Source organism: Pleurodeles waltl, chromosome 11, assembly GCF_031143425.1.
Source record: "Pleurodeles waltl isolate 20211129_DDA chromosome 11, aPleWal1.hap1.20221129, whole genome shotgun sequence".
In the NCBI taxonomy this organism is placed as follows: domain Eukaryota; kingdom Metazoa; phylum Chordata; class Amphibia; order Caudata; family Salamandridae; genus Pleurodeles; species Pleurodeles waltl.
The window spans coordinates 696,230,433-696,255,587 of record NC_090450.1 but is presented as its reverse complement, the minus strand read 5'-3'; the positions used below and the strand labels follow the sequence as shown (position 1 = coordinate 696,255,587).

General features: G+C 48.9%; 2 long non-coding RNA genes across 2 annotated transcripts in view; one reads left to right on the top strand and one right to left on the bottom strand.

Moving 5' to 3' along the window:
* Window positions 1-25,155, bottom strand: part of LOC138266664 (uncharacterized) — a 197,746-nt gene that overhangs the window by 26,585 nt on the left and 146,006 nt on the right. The gene's annotated exons all lie outside the window — the stretch shown is intronic.
* On the top strand, window positions 804-23,893 carry LOC138266663 (uncharacterized). Its single transcript, XR_011199606.1, has 2 exons — window positions 804-868; window positions 23,522-23,893. It is a non-coding gene; the product is annotated as an uncharacterized lncRNA (long non-coding RNA).

Here is a 25,155-nt window from a genome sequence, read left to right as displayed (position 1 = left end):
GTGACAGTGTCCTCACAAAGAATAGTTCGGTCAGCAGATGGTGTGTCACAGTCTTCTTGGTGGTCCCCGGTGCCCGCCGATGAGGAGGTTGGTTGGGGGATCTATAGGTCTCCAGTGGCCATGGTTGGTGCGGTGGGACTCCTCCTGGTGTCACCCCTTATGAAATGGATCCTTCTGCAATGCTGAAGAGTCCGTCTTAGGGTCAGTCTTGGTGCATGGACGGGGGGTCTCTGAGCATGCAGTGGGTATTTTTTTGCAGTTAGAATGGGTCTGTCCGGCTTCCTCTCTGTGCCTGTATCTGGTTCACCTTGGATGGAATCAAGGGTGCAGCTAGGTGGTGGTTGTTCCACTCAGGAGGGAAGATGAGGGGTGAGCTCAGCAGGTGGGAGGTGGCGATGAAGGCACAGCAGCGCAGTGGGCGCAGTACAGGTCCAGTAGGCTGTGAGCTGAGAGCAAGATGGTGGACTATGCACCTGGAGGAATGGGGAGACTCCAGTTTTATGGGCTGAAACTGGGGTCCCTGTCACAGCAAGTGATGCTACCGCCTTTGAGGGTGCTGTCTGGGGGAATACGGAGTGGTGCTCAGAGGTCCTCTTTGGTATTCACGGTATTAGGGCAGCTCACCTAAAAGCTGTTGTGTAGGTGGGTGCCGGATAAGGATGCTTGAGAACTAAGTTTGGGCATTAAGTTTGGGCAGATCTCGCAGGCTCCCACTGTTGGCTCGACGTCCATGGAGAAAATTGAGCCCGTGGTTCTGACAGGTACAAAACTAGTATTAACGATGATTCTTCCCTTCTTCCTTCAGGTACGACAGAGTCAGGGCCCCCGGGACAGGGTACGCACCTCGGAAGAAGAAAATAGGCCACTGGTAAGTGTTTTGTTAGGATCGCTTTCCTATCTATCCTATCTACCTCACAGCTATTAGATAGACAGTGCTCAGTTGAGTTCAAAGATTGTGTGATTCTGTAAGTTTTTCCCCTTTTCCTACTTGATATCCAACAACTTTAAAGTTCAATGCTTCATGAGCTTCTGGTAAATTCACCAGAAGCGGCATTGTCTTTTTACCTAACTTAGGTGAGATGATGTTCTTTAGTGACCATCTCAGGCATAAGTAACTGGGGGTGGGGGAATTCCTCAAGTCACACTCAAACTCAAGAAATAAGTGCTCCCCGAAAAGTCCCCACAATCAAATAGGTAGGTGGAAGACTGTAGAAAGTCATGCAAGTGGGTGTGCTGGGTTTTTTAAATACCCATGTGGTGTTAATTTTATCAATATCCCCAACTTTACCACCCGCCTCCCGTTCTAGCGTTCCCTTTGTAAAAATTCTCCAGGAGGCAATTGTGTAACTGGGAAAGCCACACTCCTCCAGGAGCATACAGGACGCTTTGCTTCAAAAGTGGCCCTCTGTGTTGTCTGGGGTCTTCAGGCCCCCTGCAACTTGTCTTGTCCCACTCTCTGGTACCGCCTTCCGGATGGCATCCACAACAGCTGCTTCACGTCCCGGCTCTCTCCCTCCAGTATCGCCTATGGGACGGCATCCGCGATAGCTCCCTCGCGACCTGTCTCCCTCACCAATACCACAATGCCTCCAGCAGTTCCCTAGTCGTAGGCATTTTGGCTCTCCTCGGCCATGTCTTGTTTGTTCAAACTCTGTATGTAAAAGACATTGCATGCCCTGTAAGTATGTAAGATATGTGTAATTATACTAATAATTATATAAATTATTTTTATTTAATTTCCTTTATAGCACTTCCTATCTCAATGTAAGGTGTCAGGGCGCTTTACAACACACATGCACACTCTCTCTTTCTATACAGAGTCACAAAATCATACAAGTGGATAAATAAATGTACAGATAATGTTACATAAGACAACGAGGGTCAAAAGGTGTAGGAGTCACATATTGTCCTTGCTGGTAGACATTATGGCCCAGATTTAAGAAAAGTGAAGCTGCAACCAGTGCAGTGCCACTTTTCTTGTGACAATTAGTGCTCTCCTAACGCCACCATGTGTGTGCCATATCTAAGATACGGCGCATCATGGCGGCAGTTAGAGAACTAGCATCAAAATTTTGACGCTAGTTCGGAGCTTTGCAGGATTAGCATCAAAAATGTTGATGCTAATCCTGCAAAGGCCATTGTAAACAATGGTGTGCCTCCTTTTAATGCCTGCTCTGAGCAGGCGTTAAAAGTGCTGGAAAAAAATTACACATAGAAATCTCTTAGATTTTTTTATGCCATTTTTTGGCCCCCCATAGCGGGGGAATGCCGCCTTTGAATATATTATGGTTGGCGCAGGTGTCATGTAGCGCAAAGAGTTACAAAGTGGCACAATGCGTGCATTGCGCCAATTTGTAGATGTGGCGCAGCGATTTTGGCCTCGTCCATCAACATTAGCGTAAAAAATTATGCTAATGTGGCACATATGGCTCTTAAATCTGCCCCTATATTTTAAGAGTTCATGGTCTAGCGAAACATAGTCAGGATTTAAAAAGTAATACAGTTGCTGGGCTTGCCTGTAAAATAACTTTTTTTATTACCAAAGGAAACTTAGAATAACGAAAGACTGCCTTGATGTTTACATGAAGTTCCCTGATGTCAGTTTATAGCTCACTGGGCTATATCAGGACTGCAACTTATAAACTGCAAGCAACAAAAGGATTTCTCTGACAAAGGCACTAAACCAGTGAGCTACCTACATAAAATACAGACCTGTGGTCTGCACTTAAAAGATGCGCTTTGCAGCATGCACCTTAACCCTCTATGCTACCTTATCAGGCAGGGCTGTGACCAGACAAAACACAGATACCTTTAGACTTAGAGGTATTTTACCATTATCATCCCCTGAAAATAGCTAGGCAAATAAAGATGTCTGCACTAGGTGCCTTAACGTATATAGCCTTTTTGTGACCAATTAAGCCAGGACAAATTTACAATCACATGTATCTGTGTTGCCAATTTCTTATGGCAGATTTTTAAAAAATGTATCAATTGACTGCCTGACTGCGCTTTTCAGAACTCCACCCCCTTACTACTTCCGAACCGGTAACCCCCAACCTATGGCTTCCCGGAGTGAATGTTTTCCATGAGCGTCAGTCTGGGCCAGCCTGGTGAGCAATCTCTTGATTCGTCCCCTTCTGCTTCCCATGAGTTTTTCGGTTGCAGAAGCCTTTTATTTTTACAGAAATTGTATTTTTCATTCCGTTTAGCGGAAATGAGGGGCTTCTTCTGCCCAATGTCCTGGCTGGCTGCCCGAGTGATAGCACTGAGGGGGAGGATCAGAGGAGATCCAGATGTCTGGAGCTGTGACAGCTGTGAAGAGGGGTGGTGGGGCGTGGTGGTGCGGGCAGGACTGCATGGCGAGCGAGGAACAGGAGGGTGCAGGGCGGAGGGATGCGAGAACATGGCGCACGAGAGAAAGAGAAACAGAGAGAAGATGTTGGCATGAAGCAGGAGGGCGAGATTAGCGCTGCAGGAGGGAGCATAATGCCGGAGGGTGGGGGCTGAGCAGGGGGCAGGGCAAAGTACAAGAACCTGCAGCAAGAGACGGTGGGTCAGTGGTTTAAGATGAGCCCCCGCGGTGCGGAGGGAATGGGGGGATGAGCTCCAGGGCCCCCCTTCAGCAAAAGTGGTAGGTGGAAGGTCTGGGGGAGTGGCTTCCGCGTACTTTGCAGGGCCCCCTCAAGTTTCGTTAGCCCACTAAGGCGGGTGAGTACTGAGCAGGTGGAGGTAGTAAGGTGTGCATAGAGGAGGAGAACGAATTTAGAAGAGAGTGAGCAGCAACAAGGGTGGGCTGAAGCGAGCAGGAGGTGAGCAAAGGGGAGGACGGGGTAGAAGGAGGTGCACAAAGAGAAAGGGGGCAGTGCGAGCAGGAGGTGAGCAGAGAGCGGGGAGGGAGTGCGGGTGGGACAGAGGAAGGTGAACAGAGAGAAGGGGGCCAGGAGTGAGCAGGAGGTGAGTAGAAGCAAGTGGGGCACAGAGACCCGAGGAGGTGACTGAGTAGACAGAAAGGAATCAGCAGAGAGCAGGAGGCGAGCAGAGAAAGACAGCAGGAGGTAAACAAGGAGATGGGGTCCAGCAGACATCAGGAGGTGACAGGGTGAGCACTGAATACGCACAAGGTTCACCAGGTCACAGACTTCCATCTCCTGGGCTTAGAGATCTGTCACCTGGAACCTAGAAAGGCCTCGGGTTGCCACAAGGATAAATCTCAAACAGGTAGCTCCCGGAGATCATTTGGACCTGTTAGAGGATCCCATTTTAACAGTGGTGGCTCCTCTGCTAAGGTAGAGGAGTGTCGCCCCTCTGGATTTTCCAAAAGGAAAAATAAAATGATAATAAAGTACACTAGATTATTATCATTTTATTTTTCCTTGTAGTAAGTGGCGAGGTGGGCGGGTCTGAAGGGAGGGGGCCGGAGAAGGGCTTTGCACCACAATAGGAGCGCATGTCTGCTTGGCTGGCACACTTTGCATGATCTCTACCTGGCTGTATTGCACAGCCGAGTGGAGAACATGCCAGGCTCCCATTCCCAGTCCAAGCGGCGAAGCAAGCCGCTCAGACCAATCATAACACTGCTGTTGCAGGTGACAGCAGTGTCGTGATTGGCTGGGAGCCTGTGCAGCCGGGAAGAGGACAGAGGGGAAACGAACGCCTCTCCCATCTAAGGTCTTTTTTTTTTTTTTTAAACACCCCCCCATCGCACCTTGTCCCGAACTGCTACCCCTTTTCAGTGGCAGCCGCCACTGAATTTTAATGTAGGAAGTTGTATCAGCTATTGGCAAGCTTAACCAATGACTATTCTGATGACTATTCTGCTGCCTTCTATAGGATGTTTTGTCCCAAACTGGCCCCTGTCCTGGCCCCTATTCTGACTAGACTTGTTAACAGCTTGGGCACACTGGAGAGATAACACCCCCAATGAGCAAAGTGGTGATCGTGATCAAGGAAACAACCACAAATGTTGCTCGTCCTACTGACCTACATTGCTTCTGACCCTAGACATTAAAAATTTTAAGGGCATACTAGCCTAATGACGTAACTGTAGGAGGCTGGCCTGGCTTGTAGTGGGTACCAAGGGGTACATTACACTCTGTACCAGGTCCAGTTATCCCTTATCAGCGTAGAAGAGGTGTTTCTAGCAGCTTAGGCTGATAGAAGGTACCTATAACAGAGCAGCTTAGGCTGAACTAGGAGACATGCAGAGCTCCTACTATACCACTGGTGTCATATGCACAATATCATAAGAAAACACAATACACAGATATACTAAAAATAAAGGTACTTTATTTTTTTGACAATATGCCAAAAGTATCTCAGTGAGTACCCTCAGTATGAGGATGCCAAATATACACAAGATATATGTACACAATACCAAAAATATACAGTAATAGCAAAAGGAAGTAATGCAAGCAATGTAAAGTTACAGTAGATTGCAATAGGAGCACATAGGTATAGGGGCAACACAAACCATATACTCCAAAAGTGGAATGCGAACCACAAATGGACCCCAAACCTATGTGAGCTTGTAGAGGGTCGCTGGGACTGTAAGGAAACAGTGAGGGCTAGAAAAATAGCGCACCCCAAGACCATGAAAAGTAGGTGTAAAGTGCACCTATATTCCCCAGAGAGCACAGAAGTCGTGATAGGGGAATTCTGCAAGGAAGACCAACACCAGCAATGCAACCAAAGTGGATTTCCGGACGAGAGTACCTGTGGAACAAGGGGACCAAGTCCAAGAGTCACGACAAAGTCGAGATTGGGCAGATGCCCAGGAAATGCCAGCTGAGGGTGCAAAGAAGCTGCCACCGGATGGTAGAAGCTGTGGATTCTGCAAGAACGAAGAGGGCTAGAAACTTCCCCTTTGGAGGATGGATGTCCCACGTCGTGAAGAAGCTTGCAGAGGTGTTCCCACGCAGAAAGACCGCAAACAAGCCTTGCTAGCTGCAAGGGTCGCGGTTAGGGTTTTTGGATGCTGCTATGGCCCAGGAGGGACCAGGATGTCGCCACTTGGATGAGGAGACAGAGGGGGCGCTCAGCAAGTCAGGGAGCCCTCACAGGAGCAGGCAGCACCCGCAGAAGTGCCGGAACAGGCACTACGGAGAGGAGTGAACCGGAGCTCACCCGAAGACACAAAAGGGAGTCCCACGACGCCGGAGGACAACTCAGGAGGTTGTGCACTGCAGGTTAAGGTATGGGGACACAGGCTTGGCTGTGCACGAAGGAAATCCTGGAAGAGTGCACAGGAGCCGGAGCAGCTGCAAATCACGCGGTACCCAGCAATTCAGTCTAGCGTGGGGAGGCAAGGACTTACCTCCACCAAACTTGGACTGAAGAGTCACTGGACTGTGGGAGTCACTTGGACAGAGTTGCTGAGTTCCAGGGACCACGCTCGTCGTGCTGAGAGGGGACCCAGAGGACCGGTGATGCAGTCTTTTGTTGCCTGCGGTTGCAGGGGGAAGATTCCGTCGACCCACGGGAGATTTCTTCAGAGCTCCTAGTGCAGAGAGGAGGCAGGCTACCCCCAGACCATGCAGCACCAGGAAAACAGTTAAGAAGGCGGCAGGATCAGCGATACAAGGTTGCAGTAGTCGTCTTTGCTACTTTGTTGCGGTTTTGCAGGCGACCTGAGCAGTCAGCGGTCGATCCTTTGGCAGAAGGTGAACAGAGAGATGCAGAGGAACTCTGATGAGCTCTTGCATTCGTTATCTAAAGAATTCCCCAAAGCAGAGACCCTAAATAACTAGAAAAGGAGGTTTGGCTACCTAGGAAGGAGGATAGGCTAGCAACACAGGTAAGAGCCTATCAGGAGGAGTCTCTGACGTCACCTGCTGGCACTGGCCACTCAGAGCAGTCCAGTGTGCCAGCAGCACCTCTGTTTCCAAGATGGCAGAGGTCTGGAGCACACTGGAGGAGCTCTGGGCACCTCCCCTGGGAGGTGCAGGTCAGGGGAGTGGTCACTCCCCTTTCCTTTGTCCAGTTTTGCGCCAGAGCAGGGCTGGGGGATCCCTGAACCGGTGTAGACTGGCTTATGCAGAGATGGGCACCATCTGTGCCCATCAAAGCATTTCCAGAGGCTGGGGGAGGCTACTCCTCCCCAGCTCTGACACCTTTTTCCAAAGGGAGAGGGTGTAACACCCTCTCTCTGAGGAAGTCCTTTGTTCTGCCTTCCTGGGCCAAGCCTGGCTGGACCCCAGGAGGGCAGAAACCTGTCTGAGGGGTTGGCAGCAGCTGCAGTGAAACCCCGGGAAAGGTAGTTTGGCAGTACCCGGGTCTGTGCTAGAGACTCGGGGGATCATGGAATCATGGAATCATGGAATTGACAATTCCATGATCTTAGACATGTTACATGGCCATGTTCGGAGTTACCATTGTGACGCTGTACATAGGTAGTGACCTATGTACAGTGCACGTGTGTAATGGTGTCCCTGCACTCACAAAGTCCGGGGAATTTGCCCTGAACGATGTGGGGGCACCTTGGCTAGTGCCAGGGTGCCCACACACTAAGTAACTTAGCACCCAACCATTACCAGGTAAAGGTTAGACATATAGGTGACTTATAAGTTACTTAAGTGCAGTGGTAAATGGCTGTGAAATAACGTGGACGTTATTTCACTCAGGCTGCAGTGGCAGGCCTGTGTAAGAATTGTCAGAGCTCCCTAGGGGTGGCAAAAGAAATGCTGCAGCCCATAGGGATCTCCTGGAACCTCAATACCCTGGGTACCTCAGTACCATATACTAGGGAATTATAAGGGTGTTCCAGTATGCCAATGTGAATTGGTAAAATTGGTCACTAGCCTGTTAGTGACAATTTGGAAAGCAGAGAGAGCATAACCACTGAGGTTCTGGTTAGCAGAGCCTCAGTGAGACAGTTAGTCATCACACAGGGAACACATACAGGGCACACATTAATGAGCACTGGGACCCTGGCTGGCAGGGTCCCAGTGACACATACAACTAAAACAACATATATACAGTGAAATATGGGGGTAACATGCCAGGCAAGATGGTACTTTCCTACACAACCCCCCCCCCCAAACGAAGGACAATAAGACTAGCCATGACCTGATGAGTCTTCATTGTCTAAGTGGAAATATCTGGAGAGTCCATCTGCATTGGAGTGGGTACTCCCAGGTCTATGTTCCACTGTATAGTCCATTCCCTGTAGAGATATGGACCACCTCAACAATTTAGGGTTTTCACCTTTCATTTGTTTTAGCCAAAGTAGAGGTTTGTGGTCTGTCTGAACAATGAAGTGAGTGCCAAGCAGGTATGGCCTCAACTTCTTCAGTGCCCAGACCACAGCAAAGGCCTCCCTCTCTATGGCAGACCAACACTTTTCTCTAGGGGTCAACCTCCTGCTGATAAAAGCATGAGGTTGATCCTGGCCCTCAGAATTGAGTTGTTATAAGACTGCCCCTACCCCTAATTCAGATGCATCAGTTTGAACAATGAAGTTCTTGGAGTAACATGGGCTTTTTAGGACAGGTGCAGTGCACATGGCCTGTTTGAGCTCCTCAAAAGCTTTCTGACAGCTAGCTGTCCACAATACCTTTTTTAGGCATTTTCTTAGAAGTGAGGTCATTAAGAGGGGCTGCTATGGAGCCATAGTTCTTTATGAACCTCCTGTAATACCCAGTGAGGCCTAAGAAGGCTTTCACCTGGGTCTGAGTTGTAGGGGGAACCCAATCTATGATAGTTTGGATTTTCCCCTGAAGTGGTGCAATCTGTTCTCCCCCTACAAGGTGTCCCAGATAAACCACTTTCCCCTGCCCTATCTGGCACTTTGAAGCCTTGATAGTGAGGCCTGCCTTTTGCAGGGCTTCCAAAACTTTCCATAGGTGGACCAGGTGATCATCCCAGATGGAGCTAAAGCCAGATATATAATCTAGATATGCTACACTAAAAGCCTCCAACCCTTGCAGGACTGTATTCACCAACCTCTGAAAAGTGGCAGGTGCATTTTTCAACCCAAAGGGCATTACTGTGAATTGGTAGTGCCCTCCAATAGTCGAAAATGCAGTTTTTGATTTAGCATCCTCTGATAACTTGATCTGCCAATACCCTGCAGTCAAATCAAAGGTGCTTAGATACTTGGCAGATGCCAGTGTATCTATGAGCTCATCTGCCCTGGGTATAGGGTGAGCATCAGTTTTAGTTACCTGGTTGAGACCTCTGTAATCTACACAAAACCTCATCGCTCTTTTCCCATCTTTAGAGTGAGGCTTTGGTACAAGCACCACAGGAGAGGCCCATGGACTTTCAGAGTGCTCAACCACTCCCAGTTCAAGCATTTTCTGAACCTCTTGTTTTATGCAGTCTCTGACATGGTCAGGCTGCCTATAGATCTTACTTTTGACAGGCATGCTGTCTCCAGTATCTATAGTGTGCTCACACCAAGAAGTGGTGCCTGGCACAGTAGAAAAGAGTTCAGAAAACTGACCCAGGAGATTTATGCAGTGGTCTTTCTGCTCAGCAGTAAGACAATCTGCTAAAACTACACCTTCCACTAGAGCATCTTGTTCTGTGGAAGAGAAGAGATCAGGGAGAGGGTCACTCTCTTCTTCCTGTCCTTCATCTGTTGCCATGAGCAGGGTGAGATCAGCCCTGTCATAGTAGGGTTTTAGGCGATTGACATGGAGCACCCTAAGGGGACTCCTGGCAGTGCCCAAGTCAACTAAGTAGGTGACTTCTCCCTTCTTTTCAACAATAATGTGGGGTCCACTCCATTTGTCTTGGAGTGCCCTTGGGGCCACAGGCTCCAAGGCCCACACCTTCTGTCCTGGTTGGTACTGAATCAGAACAGCCTTCTGGTCATGCCATTGCTTTTGGAGCTCTTGGCTGGCCTGAAGGTTTTTACTGGCCTTTTTCATGTACTCAGCCATTCTGGATCTTAGGCCAAGTACATAGTCCACTATGTCTTGCTTAGGAGCTTTTAAAGGTTGTTCCCAACCCTCCTTCACAAGTGTTAGGGGACCTCTTACAGGGTGTCCAAATAGGAGTTCAAAGGGACTGAAGCCCACTCCTTTCTGGGGTACCTCCCTGTAAGCAAAAAAGGAGGCAAGGTAAAAGGACATCCTATCTCCTCCTGAGTTTTTCAGGGAGTCCCATTATCATTCCTTTGAGAGTTTTATTAAACCTCTCTACCAGTCCATTTGTTTGTGGATGATAAGGTGTGGTGAATTTGTATGTTACACCACATTCTTTCCACATGGCCTTCAAGTATGCAGACATAAATTTGCTACCTCTGTCTGATACCACCTCTTTTGGGAAACCCACCCTGGAAAAGATTCCCAGGAGGGCTTTTGCCACTGCAGGTGCTGTAGTGGTCCTTAGAGGAATTGCTTCAGGATATCTTGTGGCATGGTCCACTACCACCAAGATAAACCTATTGCCTGAAGCAGTAGGAGGGTCAAGGGGGCCAACTATGTCAACCCCTACCCTTTCAAAGGGAACCCCAACCACAGGCAGTGGAATAAGGGGAGCCTTTGGGGTGCCACCAGTCTTGCCACTGGCTTGACAGGTGACACAGGACTTACAAAAATCTTTTGTGTCCTCTGACATTCTAGGCCTATAAAACAGGGGGACAAGCCTTTCCCATGTTTTAATTTGTCCTAAATGTCCAGCCAAGGGAATGTCGTGGGCTAGAGTTAGGAGGAACTCTCTGTATTGCAGGGGAATGACCAATCTCCTGGCTGCTCCAGGTTTAGGGTCCCTTGCCTCTGTATACAAGAGGTTGTCCTCCCAGTAAACTCTATGTGAGTCACTGACATCCCCATTTTGCTGTTTGACAGCTTGCTGTCTTAGACCCTCTAATGTGGGACAGGTTTGCTGTGCCACACTCAGCTCCTCCCTGGCAGGCCCCCCTCCACCCAAAAGCTCAACAGTGTCTGCTTCCAGCTCCTCTGGTGAAGGTTCTGCACAGGGGGGAAATTCTTCTTCCTCAGAAGTTGAATCATCTGTAGAGGGAGGGATAGTGGGTAGGGATTTACCCTTACTACCCCTAGCTTTAGGGAGCACTTGGTCCATTGTTCCAGGATCCAAGTCACCCTGTCATTTTTGCTTTTTGGCCTGAGCTCTTGTCAAAGCAAAAATATGCCCAGGAATGCCCAGCATTGCTGCATGAGCCTCCAACTCCACTTCTGCCCAAGCTGATGTCTCTAAATCATTCCCTAGTAGACAGTCTACAGGTAAATCTGAGGCAACCACAACTTTCTTTGGACCAGTAACCTCCCCCCAGTTGAGATTCACAACAGCCATGGGGTGGCTAAGAGTGTTGTTATGAGCGTCTGTCACTTGGTACTGGTGACCAAGTAGGTGTTGTTCAGGGTGTACCAGTTTATCTATTACCATGGTAACACTGGCACCTGTGTCCCTGTAGGCCTGAACCTCAATACCATTTATTAGGGGAAGTTGCTTGTACTTATCCATATTAAGGGGACAAGCAACCAAGGTGGCCAAATCAATGGCACCTTCAGAGACTAGCACAGCCTCTGTGGTCTCCCTAACAAGACCAACCCCAACTAAATTACCAAAAGTGAGCCCAGCTACTCCCTTAGATTGGCTATTAGTAGGTTTGCTCCCACCACCACTGCTATTACTAGGGGCACTAGATGTAGCAGTAGGGGTTGTGGTAGTGGGAGGCTTGGTGCTTTTCTTTGGACAACTGGCATCAGTTGTCCAATGGCCTTTTACTTTACATAAATAGCACCATGGTTTCTTTACTTGATTAGAAGAGGATTTGGACCCACCACCCCCACCAGAGTGTTTTTGTGGGCCTGATGAAGACTCATTTTTAGATTTGTCCCCACCCTTGTCTGAAGACTTACCATCCTTCTTCTTGCCATCCTTGTCACCTCCTGTATGAACTTTTCTGTTCACTCTTGTTCTGACCCATTTGTCTGCCTTCTTTCCCAATTCTTGGGGAGAGGTCAGATCTGAGTCCACTAGATATTGGTGTAACAAATCAGACACACAGTTTTTCAGAATATGCTCTCTCAGGATCAGATTATACAGGCTTCCATAGTCAGAAACTTTACTGCCATGTAACCACCCCTCCAAGGCCTTCACTGAATAGTCAACAAAGTCTACCCAGTCTTGTGAGGACTCTTTTCTGGTTTCTCTGAACTTAATCCTGTATTGTTCAGTGGTTAAGCCAAATCCATCCAAGAGTGCATTCTTCAAAACTGTAAAATTATTGGCATCACTTTCCTTCACAGTAAGGAGCCTATCCCTACCCTTTCCACTGAAAGATAGCCATAGGATAGCAGCCCACTGCCTTTGAGGGACCCCCTGTACAACACAGGCCCTCTCACGTGCAGCAAACCACTTGTTAATGTCATCCCCCTCCTTGTAAGGGGGAACTATCTTATGCAGATTCCTAGAATCATGCTCTTTTACAGGATTACTATCTGGAATACTGCTGCTGCCACCATGGGGTCTAAACCCCAACTTCTGTCTTTCTTTTTCTAAGTCTAAAGATTCCCTGTCTAGAGCCAGCTGTTGCTGTTTAAGCTTCAGCCTGGACTCTTCCACTCTCAATCTATTGAGCTCCCTTTCTAACATTCTGTCATCAGGGTGGGGGGGTTGGGCATGCTTTGACACAGAAGAATGATGTGAATGAACAGAGGGAGACCTGTCCCTAACAGTTGGCACCCTAACAACCTGGCCTGCAGGAATGACATCCCTACTGTGATGAGAGCTCACATTAGTACCAGTTATGCTAGGTGGTCTGCTAAGGGGCAGGTTGGGAAGGATGCCATCTAACATTCTTACTGGGGGTGCCCCAGAGTCAGACTGTGAACCATCTCCTAACTTCTCAACTGATGTGCCAGCTAAGGCCTTATCATTCTCAATGAGCATGTTAGATAACAATTCTCTAGAGGGATTCTTCCCTACCCCTAAACCTCTATCAATGCAGAGACTCCTCAACCCTTTCCAGCTAAGGTGGTCATAAGCTGTGCTGACCAGATCAAGAGTAGGACCTGTGCCAGACATGATAGAAAAGGTTTAGGGACAGATAAAAGAAAGAAAAAGTTTCAGGACTTTTTAAGGAAACAGAAAAAAAACTTTTTCAACTTTTTAGAAACTTTTTGAAAGTTTTAGAGGTACTTTTCAGCACTTAGCAAATAGAGTAAGAGAAGAAAAGCAAAACTTTTTGGTTAGGTGTACATACACTGAACTTGTTTTGTATATTTTTCTCTTATGAAAAGTACAAAATGACAAAGTGGTAAGTAGTTGCAAGTACTTATCCCACCGCTGCACAACCAATGTAAGAGGCTGGCCTGGCTTGTAGTGGGTACCAAGGGATACTTACACTCTGTACCAGGTCCAGTTATCCCTTATTAGTGTAGAAGAGGTGTTTCTAGCAGCTTAGGCTGATAGAAGGTAGCTATAGCAGAGCAGCTTAGGCTGAACTAGGAGACATGCAAAGCTCCTACTATACCACTGGTGTCATATGCACAATATCATAAGAAAACACAATACACAGATATGCTAAAAATAAAGGTACTTTATTTTTATGACAATATGCCAAAAGTATCTCAGTGAGTACCCTCAGTATGAGGATGCCAAATATACACGAGATATATGTACACAATACCAAAAATATACAGTAATAGCAAAAGGAAGTAATGCAAGCAATGTAAAGTTCCAGTAGATTGCAATAGGAGCACATAGGTATAGGGGCAACACAAACCATATACTCCAAAAGTGGAATGCGAACCACAAATGGACCCCAAACCTATGTGAGCTTGTAGAGGGTCGCTGGGACTGTAAGAAAACAGTGAGGGTTAGAAAAATAGCCCACCCCAAGACCCTGAAAAGTAGGTGTAAAGTGCACCTATATTCCCCAGAGAGCACAGAAGTCGTGATAGGGGAATTCTGCAAGGAAGACCAACACCAGCAATGCAACCAAAGTGGATTTCCGGACGAGAGTACCTGTGGAACAAGGGGACCAAGTCCAAGAGTCGCGACAAAGTCGAGATTGGGCAGATGCCCAGGAAATGCCAGCTGAGGGTGCAAAGAAGCTGCCACCGGATGGTAGAAGCTGTGGATTCTGCAAGAACGAAGAGGGCTAGAAACTTCCCCTTTGGAGGATGGATGTCCCACGTCGTGAAGAAGCTTGCAGAGTTGTTCCCACACAGAAAGACCGCAAACAAGCCTTGCTAACTGCAAGGGTCGCAGTTAGTGTTTTTGGATGCTGCTGTGGCCCAGGACGGACCAGGCTGTCGCCACTTGGATGAGGAGACAGAGGGGGCGCCCAGCAAGTCAGGGAGCCCTCACAGGAGCAGGCAGCACCCGCAGAAGTGCCGGAACAGGCACTACGAAGAGGAGTGAACCGGAGCTCACCCGAAGACACAAAAGGGAGTCCCACGACGCCGGAGTACAACTCAGGAGGTTGTGCACTGCAGGTTAGAGTGTCGGGGACCCAGGCTTGGCTGTGCACAAAGGAAATCCTGGAAGAGTGCACAGGAGCCGGAGCAGCTGCAAATCACGCAGTACCCAGCAATGCAGTCTAGCGTGGGGAGGCAAGGACTTACCTCCACCAAACTTGAACTGAAGAGTCACTGGACTGTGGGAGTCACTTGGACAGAGTTGCTGAGTTCCAGGGACCACGCTCGTCGTGCTGAGAGGGGACCCAGAGGACCGGTGATGCAGTCTTTTGTTGCCTGCGGTTGCAGGGGGAAGATTCCGTTGACCCACGGGAGATTTTTTCAGAGCTCCTAGTGCAGAGAGGAGGCAGACTACCCCCAGAGCATGCACCACCAGGAAAACAGTCGAGAAGGCGTCAGGATCAGCGATACAAGGTTGCAGTAGTCGTCTTTGCTACTTTGTTGCGATTTTGCAGGCGTCCTGAGCAGTCAGCGGTCGATCCTTTGGCAGAAGGTGAAGAGAGAGATGCAGAGGAACTCTGATGAGCTCCTGCATTCGTTATCTAAAGAATTCTCCAAAGCAGAGACCCTAAATAACCAGAAACGGAGGTTTGGCTACCTAGGAAGGAGGATAGGCTAGCAACACAGGTAAGAGCCTATCAGAAGGAGTCTCTGACGTCACCTGCTGGCACTGGCCACTCAGAGCAGTCCAGTGTGCCAGCAGCACCTCTGTTTCCAAGATGGCAGAGGTCTGGAGCACACTGGAGGAGCTCTGGGCACCTCCCCTGGGAGGTGCAGGTCAGAAGAGTGGTCACTCCCCTTTCCTTTGTCCAGTTTCACGCCAGAGCAGGGCTGGGGGATCCCTGAACTGGTGTAGACTGGCTTATGCAGAGATGGGCACCATCTGTGCCCATCAAAGCATTTCCAGAGGCTGGGGGAGGCTACTCCTCCCCAGCCCTGACACCTTTTTCCAAAGGGAGAGGGTGTAACACCCTCTCTCTGAGGAAGTCCTTTGTTGTGCCTTCCTGGGCCAAGCCTGGCTGGACCCCAGGAGGACAATAACCTGTCTGAGGGGTTGGCAGCAGCAGCAGCTGCAGTGAAACCCCGGGAAAGGTAGTTTGGCAGTACCCGGGTCTGTGCTAGAGACTCGGGGGATCATGGAATTGTCTCCCCAATGCCAGAATGGCATTGGGGTGACAATTCCATGATCTTAGACATGTTACATGGCCATGTTCGGAGTTACCATTGTGACGCTGTACATAGGTAGTGACCTATGTACAGTGCACACGTGTAATGGTGTCCCCGCACTCACAAAGTCCGGGGAATTTGCCCTGAACGATGTGGGGGCACCTTGGCTAGTTCCAGGGTGCCCACACACTAAGTAACTTAGCACCCAACCTTTACCAGGTAAAGGTTAGACATATAGGTGACTTATAAGTTACTTAAGTGCAGTGGTAAATGGCTGTGAAATAACGTGGACGTTATTTCACTCAGGCTGCAGTGGCAGGCCTGCGTAAGAATTGTCAGAGCTCCCTATGGGTGGCAAAATAAATGCTGCAGCCCATAGGGATCTCCTGGAACCCCAATACCCTGGGTACCTCAGTACCATATACTAGGGAATTATAAGGGTGTTCCAGTATGCCAATGTGAATTGGTAAAATTGGTCACTAGCCTGTTAGTGACAATTTGGAAAGCAGAGAGAGCATAACCACTGAGGTTCTGGTTAACAGAGCCTCAGTGAGACAGTTAGTCATCACACAGGGAACACATACAGGACACACTTATGAGCACTGGGGCCCTGGCTGGCAGGGTCCCAGTGACACATACACTAAAACAACATATATACAGTGAAATATGGGGGTAACATGCCAGGCAAGATGGTACTTTCCTACAGTAACGTCTCTTATGTCAGACACAATAGACCCCAATCGGTGAGCTTCCAGTGTATGGATAATACTTAATAACTCATTCACATAAATTGAACTGACCTAGGGAAAACGAGATATCCCTCACCATTGTGACAGAGTAACCCACCCGCCAAGGTCTAACTCTGACCCTCAGTCTTCTAAATAATTATTGCCAATTAAGAAGCTCTTGTTCTACCCTCCTTGCCACAACAAGTGGAAACCTTGAATAAAAAAATGTCATTAGATTGGGCTACCTGCAGAGATACATACTTGTGTATTAGGCTGGGTAATACTACTTGTCACATTGTGAATCTGAATTTTGAGTAGCTACCAACAGACTTGAAAAAAGACTTTCAGTATTGACATAGGATCCATTTTTCTTGGGTAGGTAGGGTTGTGCTGTTACGGATGGACATACTGCCCACAATCTTATATTTATTCCAGACCATTCCTCTGGCTGTGTCAGGCACAATACTAAATGTATTATTAACCACAGTAGTTCCAGGAGACTCAATAAATCAAAACAGATTTAAATAAAATAAAAGAAGGTACCAACACACAATATAATGAAAAAGAAAATAGAATTGTGCAGAAATCACTTATAAACCATTAAAAATAGCTCCACAGTGTTTGGACACAGAACAATGGATCCATACTTCAAACAATAAAGACCACACTAAGTCATTGCAAACAAAAAACGCTAATGGCTCATATCCAATTGCCTTCAAAAAGAGTTGAAGGAGTTATGACCCCCTAGCTGTTTACAGGGTCACCATCAGGACATATAACTAATAGAGAACATATGATAATATTCGGTCCAATGAATGAATCCTTAAAAAATCTTGTGTCAGAAACAAAAACTTCAATATAAACTCCATAAAACTAAAAAACGCAGCCCCTCAGAGTAAGCATGTTCAAGACCAAAAAGCAAATCAACAATGCACCACCCAAACAAGAATTAATCAAGATACAAACGCAAGCAGGCTCGATTTACTCCACTACCTCCTAACAGCTTTTACAAGATGGCACAATACTAAAACAGATACAGCAATCAATCAATTCATCTAGCACTGGAAAACCAGAAGAAAAACAATCAAGACACTGTATTGCCCAACCTAACATGGCAGCTGGGCAAACCCACTTATTCTGTCCTACTACCAAGCTGCCCACCTACGGTACCTGGTGGAATGGTGAAATGTAGCAAATGCAAAACAATGGTTTTACTTTAATCATTTACGTGCTGTGATCCCCTGTGGCAGGTGGCAGGTTCCCCGCTGTGCCTCTCAGAAACATTGTACTTGTATTCCTTCCCGGTCACCCGGGTCACACTCGCAATATGGGACAGGGTAGTTAGGAGCCTAGGATTGTCTTCCTATCATTTTATAACTAATCTGCTTAAATTCAGAATTTATGCCAGCCACAAATATAAACTCCTTTCGGAATTGGCATTTGACTAAATGTCTTTAGTCTTTATGTCATAATGGTCAGATAAAGCCATTTGACAATATCAAGAGACAATACAATATACCTGAATCTGAAAGGTTCATATAAATGCATGTCCGTCACAGGGGTTTAAACTCACATGTCAAGCAATTGGCCTTTACAAGGCTTCTTACATTATGTGAAAAATTGCTTAAAGATAGTCCCCAAGGTAGGTTGCTCCCCCCATCTGCCACGCAGCCCCCTGTGGGTTGAACCTCCGTTGCCGCTTTTGCCGCCTGACTACTCGCTCCCTTTTTTCTGTACCCCTGCGCTTGGCTTCTGTGCCACTTTGTTTTTTCATTCTGTGCCCCTGTGTTTTGCTTTCTGTACCCCTGTGCTCTGTTGTCCCTCTCCCGCCGTCTTTTCCCACCGTTTTTTCCCCGGGTTTTTCACCGGGTTTTTCCCTTGCTGCTGAGCCCCTGCTGCCCCGCCCCCTTTACTCCCATTGGCCGCCACGGTTCCACCTCCCAGCTGCTCCTCCCTCCCTCTGCCCTCAATATGGAGGCCGCGAAGCGGGCGCGCCGCTGGCGCGCCGCTGGCGCACCTAAGGCAAGCCTGTCTGCGCCCGTCCGCGCCTGGACCGCACCCAGCACCAGAACCCCTGGAACTCGCACCCCCCGCAACGCCAGACTGCACTACGACGCAAGCACCCTCCACGCACTCAACACCAGACAAGACCACTCCTCCTACCGGGCCACCCCGAAACGCACCCAGGGGCCTTTCACCTGCCGGAACTGCAGATTCACCAACATCCAACCCTCCACACCACCAGCCAGAGAGCCCAACCACCTCCGCTGCATCCTCCTCAACACCCGCTCCGCTCGCAAGCACGCCATCGAACTTTGGGACCTCCTAGACTCCACCGCCCCTGACGTCGCCTTCCTGACGGAGACCTGGCTGAACGTCACCTCAGCACCAGACATCGCCATAGCCATCCCACAGGGCTACAAGATCTCCCACAGAGACCGTACCAACGGAGTGGGAGGAGGAATCGCCATCATCCACAAAGACTCCATCAAAATCTCAACGAACACCGATGACACCCTCACCACCGCCGAGCACATGCACTTCCAAATCCACACCGACCCCAACACCACCCTCAGAGGAACTCTCATCTACAGACCTCCCGGACCCCGCCCACAGTTCAGTGACACCATCGCCGACCTCATCAGCACCCATGCCCTCGCTTCCACAGACTACATCCTCCTCGGGGACCTGAACTTCCACCTCGAGAACAACAACGACGTCAACTCCACCGCCCTGATCGACAACCTCGGACTCAAACAGCTTGTAACGACACCCACTCACGCCGCTGGACACACGCTCGACCCCATCTTCTCTGCAAGCCCCCACATCTCCTTCAACCACACCACCGAACCACACTGGACCGACCACAGATGCGTCCACTTCACCTTCAGAAAACCCACCACACACCACCGCACCCAACAGCTACCACGCCGCTGCTGGGGCAAGGTCACCGAGGACCAACTGACTACCGCCCTCGCCCTGAGACCACCCACCGACCCCACCGACCCAGACACCACCGCGACCAACCTCACACAGTGGATCAATGACTGCGCCAACACCCTCGCCCCTCTCAAGACCTTTACAACCAACCACACCAACAAGAAAGCCGCCTGGTTCACCGAGGACCTCCGGATCTCCAAGCACACCTGTCGGAAGCTGGAGAAGAAATGGCTCCACGACTGAACACCAGACAACCACACAGCCCTCAAGAGCGCCACCCGCAGACATCACCAACTCATCAGGACCGCCGAGAAGACCACCTTCAAGGACCGCCTAGACAACAACGCACACAGCACCAAAGAGCTCTTCAGCATCGTGAAAGAACTCTCTATCCCCAGCTCCATCACCAATGACATCCCGTCATCTCAAGACCTGTGCGACTCCCTGGCCACCTTCTTCCACCGCAAGATCACCGACATCCACGACCGCTTCAAGCCCGACCCCCCGCACCCACCACCGAGTCCACCACCCCTGCGACTACCACTCACACCAGTAGCCTGACCGTCTGGTCCAGCGTCAGCGACGAAGACACCATCAAAACCATGAACTCCATCCACTCCGGATCCCAATCGGACCCCTGCCCTCACCACGTCTTCAACAAAGCCAGCGCAGCCATCGCGCCCCACCTCCGGAAAACAATCAACTGTTCCTTCGAGACAGCAACCTTCCCAGAAAGCTGGAAGCACGCCGAGATCAATGCCCTTCTGAAGAAGCCCAAGGCGGACCCCAAGGACCTCAAGAGCTTCCGGCCCATCTCCCTGCTCCCTTTCCCGGCAAAAGTGACCGAGAAGATTGTCAACAAACAGCTGACCCGCTACCTCGAAGTCAACAACATCCTGGACCCTTCCCAATCGGGTTTTCGCAGTAACCACAGCACCGAGACCGCCCTCATCGCCGCCACTGATGACATCCGGACCCTGATGGAAAAAGGAGAAACAGCCGCCCTCATCCTCCTGGACCTATCAGCAGCCTTTGACACGGTCTGCCACCGCACCCTATCAGCACGCCTCCATGACGCCGGTATCCAAGAGAAGGCCCTGGCCTGGACCACATCCTTCCTCTCCAGCAGAATCCAGAGCATCCGCCTCCCACCCTTCCGCTCCAAAACCACTGAGATCATCTGCGGCGTCCCACAGGGATCCTCCCTCAGCCCGACATTGTTCAATATCTACATGGCCCCCCTCGCCCACGTCGCACGACAACACAACCTCAACATCATCTAATACGCCGACGACACCCAGCTGATCATATCCCTCACCGAAGATCCCCACACCGCCAAAGCTAACCTCCACCGAGGAATGAAGGCCGTAGCCGACTGGATGAAGGACAGCAGACTGAAGCTGAATTCAGACAAGACGGAGGTCCTCATTCTCGGACCCACCCCATCAGCCTGGGACGACTCTTGGTGGCCCACGTCACTAGGCACAGCCCCGGAACCCACAGACCACGCACGCAACCTGGGGGTCATCCTCGACTCCATTTTCTCCATGACCAGGCAAGTCAACGCCGTCTCCGCGTCCTGCTTCAACACCCTCCGCAGGATCTTCAAATGGATCCCCCTCGACACGAGAAAAAACGTTACCCAGGCCCTCATCACCAACGACTACGGAACACCCTCTACTCAGGAATTACAAACAAGCTCCTGAGACGACTCCAACGCATCCAGAACACCTCGGCCCGACTCATCCTCGATGTCCCCCGCCACAGCCACATCACACTTCACCTGAGAGGCCTGCACTGGCTCCCCGTCAACAAAAGTATCACCTTCAAGCTCCTGATCCACGCACACAAAGCACTGCACAACACCGGACCCACCTACCTCAACAACCGACTCAGCTTCTACACCCCCACCCGAAGCCTCCGCTCAGCCAACCTCGCCCTCGCCACAGTCCCCCGCATCTGAAAAACCACCGCCGGCGGCAGATCCTTCTCCTACCTAGCCGCCAAGACCTGGAATACTCTCCCCACCTTCCTACGACAGACCCAGGACCTGCTGGCCTTCAGAAGACTCCTCAAGACCTGGCTCTTCGACCAGTAGCACCCCCCCCTCCCCAGCGCCTTGAGACCCTCGTGGTTATGTAGCGCGCTTTACAAATGCAGTGATTGATTGAAGGTAGGGACATGGGCCCATATGTACAAAGGCATTTGGCTTTTCCTAAAGATGCAGGTCGCAATTTTGGGCCATTAGGAGATGCGAAATGGGATTTCATTATATACGAAAGGCATTTGCAGTGGTGAAAAATTTGATTTTTATCCAGTTGGAATCGCATTTTGGAAATCACAGAACAGGAAATCGCTAATAGCAATTTTTAAAAGGCGACTCACTAACCGCATGTACACAGGATTTCCTAATTGTGAATAGTCACAAAATGGCTATTTAGGAAATCCAATTACCATCAATCTAGATCTAGTGGTGACCACGTGCAAACTATGAAAAAACACCCAAAATGCATCAGCCTCTTTCAGAATGCCAACCCTGTATGTTTTAGCAAGGAGGATGAGGATTTGGGCTGGCAGGCAGAGAAGGAGACACGAGAGGATATGTAGGGTGAAGGTCACCCTGTTTGAACAGAGAGAGGAGGAGATAATTAAGATCTATACATTCAGTAGTGAGGTAATCCTGGAAGTTATTGCTGAGTTACAACCTCAGCTACAGATCCCAACACTCCAGAGAAATGCAATCCCATCACATGTGCAGGTATTGTGCTGCCTACACCTCCTAGCATCTAGCAGTTACCATGGGGTCATAGCAGTGGACGTGGGATGTCACAAAGTGCTTTTTCTAGGTTTGTTCACGGATGTGGCATCATGGTTAGCAAGGTTAACCCATACATTTATTCTCCAAACACCCCAGTATCTGCAACAGACCAAACTAATGTTTTACTGAGTAGCACAGTTCCTGAGTGTCATCGGCTATGTTGATGGGACACATATTGCCAGATGTCCCCCATTCAGCAAATTACGACATATATAGAAACAGGAAAAGCCCGTACTCACTCAATGTGCAGGTACTGGGTGATGCCACATGTATCATAACAGACCTCATGGCCAGATTCCCAAGCAGCACCCATGACTCCTTCATGTCCTGCCACAACCACAGTGGTATACAAAACAGACTATCACTGTGTGAATTTGGCAAATGTTTCTTACTTGGTTTCTTACTTGACTCCATGAATACAGTGGGCAGACCTGTATGTGTAATGTGACCTCCTGCTATTCCTTCTCATGCCCTTAAGGAGACAGTGCATACGCCTTGTGTCCCTGGATTCTCACATCACACCTGACTCCTAGAACAAGAAGAGAGAGGCAGTGCAACAGGGCACACAAGACAATGCACTCCATCATTGAGAGGATCTTCAGGATACTGAAGTCCAGGTTTTGCTGCCTCCACACGACTGGGGGAGCAGTGCTGTACAGACCTCACATGTGCTGTAAGATCATCACCACATATGCCATGCTACACATCGCCATGAGGAAGGGTCTGCACAACATCAACACTGAGGAGGAATCTGACTCAGGTGATGATTTACCACCACTACAGGTGCAGCAAAACGGGACATGTGCAGCAGACAGTGGTGAACGACACATAGATATCACCAACAACTATTTTTGAGGTAAGAGTCATTACAACATCTAAGAAATGGACAACACACAGGATGGTAATGCATGGTGCATAATAGAAAGATCACCTTTTATTCAGGTTGTTGCAATAATGTCACTCTCCTAAAGCAACTGCATTTATTGTGGATGCAACATTGTGTCAACTAGGCAACAAAGTGTGCCATTACAAACAAATAAACAGGGGACTCATGACTCTGAGTGTTCAGGGTTCTCACTTCTTCTGGGTTTGGGTGCCTCGTTAGAATCACTGGCCTGTGGGAGAAGAGACATGTCAGACCCAGAAGTGTTCTGACGTGTACGCATGGTACAGCACACCTCCTGCATAGATGTGGCACTTATGCTAGAGCTGTATTCACTCTCTTGGCAACAGTATGTTAGTGACAGAGAGATTGTGGGTCTATATGTTCTCAAGTGCTGTGGTCACCACAGGCAACATCCTGACAACAATGCCCAATGCCATTCTAAATGGAGCCAGTGCCCTTTACAAGAGTTGTGGCTACTGCCAATCGATTGATGAAATGGGTGAAGGCATCAAAGCATGCCAGGTATTGCTTGTGCCTGTGTCTCTGTACCCAGCTGCCTACTGATAGTCTTAATTTGTTTTGTTTGCAGGTGGTGCACGAAGATGATGGACATCTCCAGGCCCCCAAACAAAGGAGTGCTATCTGCCATGTCGTCTGGAACATGGTCATTGTGGACCGTAGCTGGCTGGGCTCTAAGGTGCCTGTGTGTCCAGATATGTTGGTGTCTCTGCTTTGAGTTTGTCCCTCATCACCGTCCACAAAGCCAGGAAGTGGTGGAACGGTTCTTCCCCTAGCAGTTGGAATTGGATTGATGGGCATAGAGGTTGCTGATGTGCTGGCCTCCATTTCACTGTGTGACTGTAGCTTCTTCAGCCTCAATTGTTTCTGGCATATCCTGGGTGTGAACTAATGAAATGCATGTATATAGTTAGTGTAAATAAATGGTTTATGTCTGTTCAAAGTATTGTTGTAACAATGCTTCATAACATGTGTATTTGAAAAGCGCATGTTCACCCAGAAGGGTATCTTGGCATTGAATAACAAATGTTTATAGTTACCCAACTCAACTGTACTCATTTTATCGACCTTAGAGAGATGAAAGGCTGAGTGGACCCGCTAGGATGTCAAACCTGTGGCAATGAGGTCGAACACAGGCCTATACAGTGGTCGCATAGTACACTAAGCCACCAGACCCGGCTTCATGTGTGTAACATGATGCTGATGGACAGGGCATGCAGCTATGGTGTACTACAACTCTCACAATGCATTGGCAAGGTCCTGCAAGCATGTTAATGGATTCTGATTTGTTTTGATGTTTTGAGGAATTACAAACATTACACTATGTGGAAAATGTAAAGGTGAGCTGACTTACCATGACTGGTGCCTGCAATGGTGGAGCTGTCAATGTCACACACTTCAACCACACTTTCCTGTTCCAGCGTCCCCTTTACCTTCTCCAAGATGCTGTTTCATATCTTGGTCTTCTGACCTCTCAGGAACAGAGAAGAAAGAGAGGCCTTTCCCAGTAGCTGGTCCATGTGGGCCACACGTTGATCTGTTAGTTAGCTCCGGCTCCTTTTCAGAGAATTTGAGCTTCCGCTTCCTTTTGCAGATTCCTTATCCCCATCCTCTTTGGACATGATGCAGTGCAGTCACAGCTATTCCTTTGCCAGCAGTCAGACAGATGCACTCCTCCCTTCCAGCACCTTTCTAGGCCTCTAGGTTGAGGCCACACCCTGTATTTGTAGACTTCGTTGTCTGGCATCATCACTCTGCACCCAGAATGCAGGTTTTCCTAATTTGCGGTTTCCTATTAGGAAATCGCAATTTTATGATTTTCAAAATTGCAATTTCCTAATTGTGAATACGAATCCATAGGAATTAGTGGATTTGGCAGTTGCATATATATCATCACAAATCCAAACTCTGGACATTTGGCCCTTAATATTTACGATATCAAAACATCTGCTGCGACCTCCTCTAACAGAGAAAACCCAGAGAGGCACAATACAAAATCTTCACACATTGGTGCGGATCCCCAGATAAGATAGCAAATCAAAGTCAGACTCATGTGGAAGAAATTGTGGTGCACAGTTACCCTGGAACACCTCTTGTAGTCGTATCCCAGGCTCCATAGATACTGGGAGAACATGTTAACACTTATAAAGCCTTTGGCATCTAGATTCTTAGAGAGGTTTTATTATGACTACATTATAAAAGAGA